Here is a 4,053-nt window from a genome sequence, read left to right on the forward strand (position 1 = left end):
CCTGACTCCCTATATCCTGGAATCGTACCCCCCGGTGAAGTGTTGGCATTTAAACCCTGCCTTAAGCTCTGTCTTAGGGAACCCAGGCCAACAGTTCCACACATATCCAAGGGGTTTCCCTATTTTTGAAACAACCACCCTCATAATCACAGCTCATGTATGCCGAACCTTACTATACAGACTTTTACACATAACATTTCTTACTTGCCATTTGAAGAGAGTACAATAGGCAACTGCTTATAACCCTTTGTTTACTCTTAAGGGTCCTAAAGTAGATCTTTCCCAAAGTCTTTCCTGCAGAGACAGATGTAAAAGTTCATTAAGAAAATATTTAGGCTCTAGACAAGGATGCTGCCAGGTTTTATCGCTGTTGAAACATGATCGGCTCATGATCTTCCACCCCAATTCTGTTCAAGGGATAAAATGCATTCAGGTGTGAAGTGGGACTAGCATACTTTCACAAGCTGTAGGGGCTGTAGGTTGCACACGGGCCTAGAAAGAAACACAGATTAGTTTAATAGTAAAGTTCAACATAGCAATAGGAAAAAAATGGATGAATTCTGTTTCCAAATTATATACAGCTAAATTTTTATGAAAACTTGGTTCTTTCCTGTGGCCTAGATAATATATATATTTCCTGAACTGGAAGTGAGAAGGATTTTTTAAAACAGTCATCTATAGAGATGTTTCTATGAACTAGGAACATAGATTCTTTCTGTTGGCAGCTAGAAGACCCCCTCTTCCCAGAGGAGATTATGAGAGTCAGATAGAACAGAATAGGCCAAGTTACTATAACAAGGCAATTATCTTAGTGGCTTTATAACGGTCAAAGTTTGTTTCTTACTCTCCCTCTATGTCCATCGAGGGTAGGTAGGGGCTCTGCTCCAAGTCATCCTCAATTTGGAAGCAGCCATCACCAGACCTTACAGTCACCTTGGCAGGAAAGAGAAGAGGTGGTTTGGTAACTCTTAAAGCTTCAACAGAAAGTGCCACAATTATTTCCACCCAAATTTTAGTGAGCAAAGCAAGTCAGATGGCCACAGCTCATTGGCAGACAAGAGTTCTACCAAATGTCCTCATGGGGTATTAGAATATTTGCTCTCAGCCCTTATGACTGGCTCTAGGCACTGTCAGCAAAGAAAGCAATTACCTCCTGGGAAAGGAAAGTCAGTAAACATTTTGTTCTAAGTACAGCTGGCCCCGTCTGAGGTCACAGCGGACATCCGGTTGTTCTCAGACATTGGAAGGTGCCACCACACAGGCATAATCACTACTACTGCTACTACATACACACACCCCTCCTCAGATTGCCTAGCGAAAATGTTTACTTAAACCCCCAGAGAAGAGGGAGGAGAATTGGACTCCCCCACTCTGCGTTGAAGAGCTAAGAAGAGGGACAAGTAAAAGCTTCCCAGCCCCCTGTCGGGACAGAACAGTGTTCAGAAATCATGTGCCAATTGTCCTCCGCTGTGCCAACGGCTTCCCTCTCCTCTTCCTCCAGACTTAGCCTCGGCAGTAGAAAGAAGTCCCTAATGATCTGACACCCAGAGTCCATTGCCTCCAGGTGCATCACTCTTCTCTGGAAACCTTTGCAAATGCAATCCCTAAGTTCTCTGCAGATAGTAGTCTGTCAACCCGGGAGTTGGCTTGTTTTCTGTGGTGCTTTCTTAGCAAAAAGCCATTTTTCCAGAGGGTTCCTGTGAATGGTTCTTATAAACTGGAGTTAAAAGACATCATGGCCAGAGGCCTTTTAAAGAAATTTCTGTTCTTTCTTTTCCAAGCTTTTAAAAAGATCACATCTTCAGAAGCCATTTTCTTTATCTATCCAAGGCTAAGTAGAGAATTCTATAGGGCAGAGACAGAAGGAGAACATTCTTTATGAAAAAGAAAGGAAGAAAGAAAGAAAGAAAAGAATAAATCATAAAGGCATTTTTAGGTACAGGAACCAAGAAACTTTGATACTGGGCATATTTTTATCACTCTATAAAAATGTCTTTGTTTCTTCTTCAACTCCATTAAATGGGACAAAGGAGAAAAGTACCTTTCTCGTTTTCTCCTCTGAGGTTATTCCCCCTTGACACTGCCCACATGCCCAGAGTTTAGCGCATTAGCATCACCAAGACCCACAAAGGTCTTGCCTCCCTGCTCATCACCTTTTAGATCCTTTCTGGCTGCTTGGAAAGCAGGCTGCAGTTTAATGAGACAAATCCCCCTTGGAGACTCCTCTTCCCTCTAGGAATTCAGTAAGTGCTTTATATAAAACAGTAATAGGATGGCTCAGCCAGACTCTCTGGCTCACATACACTAACTGGTGTTCCCTTTGGGAAGGAGGAGCAGGTAGCCTAGTGATAAAGCCATTAGGACTGACTGTGCCTTGTGAGCTGCTAGTCCCCGAAGCCACTTTTCTTGCCCGTTGTAAGTATGAAAGGAAGTCGGTGAACGGCTGATCAGAACAGACTTGCTGGTGGGATGTAAAGATGTCCACGGGCAAACTCTGGATAATAATGGGCAGAGAGTGATTTAGTGCTGTGATTATTGCGCAGCGCAGGCCGGAAGTACCGGGCCCCGGAAGCTCAGAGGAGCTGCGGAGGAGTGATGAGAGACCAGACGTGGTGGCCCCACGCAGGTGAGAGTGCCTGCTCCTGTCATTAGAAGAGCGGATCCTCTGGGAGGCCTTAGCAACGCCTCCCAGAACTCCGGGAGACAGCGGGTAAAAAGGATCACACGTGTGAGAATTTCTCTCCTCCTTACGTTATTGCTTCACCTTTGTCCTCTGATTCCATAGAGTTTTGGCTTCCTTATGACTCCAGACTTTAGGGGTACCTGGGCCTCTGCCTCTGTTGGGTTCTTTTCCCTAAGAAGTTGAGAGATCTCAGTGTTGTAAGATCTCAGCAATTTTAAAACTGACAGTTGGAGTTAGGGAGAAGCTAGTTAAAGCCCCAAGCAGTGTCAGAATGGGATAAGGGGTGAGGGTGGAGCTTGAGATGGAAGTTGGTGGAGCAGAATAAAGGGTGACATGAATAGAGTTGTGTTCTTCTTTTTCTTTCTCTTCTTTTATTATTATTTTTTGCATGGTGTTTATTGACATTTCCCTATCGACTGCACAAATTAGAAATTCTGTTCAAACAGTGAGATGATTTTAAGATATGTCCACAAATTCATTGATATGCCTCTCTTTCAGAGATGGAGACTAATTCCCCTCCCCTTGAGTATGGACTGGACTTAGTGCTTTCTAACAAATAGAATAAAGCATATGGTGTGACTTTGGAGACTAGATCATAGAAGGCCCTGTGGCTTTATGTTTGTTCTTTTTCACTCTCTCACTTGGAGCATTTGTTCTGGGGGCAGCCAGCTCCCATGTCATGAAAACCCTCAGGCAGCCCATGGAGAGGTCCACGCTGTAAAGAACTGAACCTTCTGCCAACAGCAATGTGAGTGCGCCATCTTGGAAGCAGATCCTCCAGTTCCGGTCAAACCTTCATTGCCTATAGCCCCAGTCAGCATCCTGATTGCAGCCTCACGAGAGATCCTGAGCTAGACCACCCAGCTAAGCCACTCCCGAATTTCTGACCAGCAGAAATTTGAGACAATATGTTTGTAGTTTTGAGCCACGAGGTTTTAGGATGATTTCTTTACGCAGTAATAGATACCTCCAGCAACTGGGATTGTAGTCACTATGACACAGACTTTCATTATAAAGTCTGTACCAGTGTTCCTTTAGTGAATGCCACAGTTCATTAGCACCTTAAAAATCTGAAGAGGAAGAAAAGGAAAACAAGCCAAAAGCTTTCCATCCGGTGTTTGTTCTTGGCAAAATGAATCTGTTCTTTAAAACATCTCAAAATTTGTTCCAGTGTACTTTTCCTTGGGCCAGGTGAAAAAGCCCTCACACTGAAGCTATATCCAGAGCTGTGGTCATTTATCCAAATAGTTTAGAAGATATATTTTCTTATTCTGGGTTTAGAGATCCTCAGATTGGCAAAAGTGGAACAGAAAGGAAGAAGGGAAGGAGGAAAAGAGGAGAGAGAAACGAGTAAAAGTAAGATCTATAGT

The 4,053-nt window shown here is 43.7% G+C and overlaps 1 long non-coding RNA gene across 1 annotated transcript; it reads right to left on the reverse strand.

The window, feature by feature from the left end:
• Nucleotides 1-339: 339 nt before the first annotated feature.
• LOC145723285 (uncharacterized) lies at nucleotides 340-1,138 on the reverse strand. The gene is made up of 2 exons (XR_014148214.1): nucleotides 845-1,138; nucleotides 340-492 (listed from the first exon to the last, which is right to left on the reverse strand). It is a non-coding gene; the product is annotated as an uncharacterized LOC145723285 (long non-coding RNA).
• Nucleotides 1,139-4,053: the final 2,915 nt, after the last annotated feature.

This window comes from Leptonychotes weddellii, chromosome 9 (genome assembly GCF_054177405.1).
Source record: "Leptonychotes weddellii isolate Sample4059 chromosome 9, ASM5417740v2, whole genome shotgun sequence".
NCBI lineage: Eukaryota > Metazoa > Chordata > Mammalia > Carnivora > Phocidae > Leptonychotes > Leptonychotes weddellii.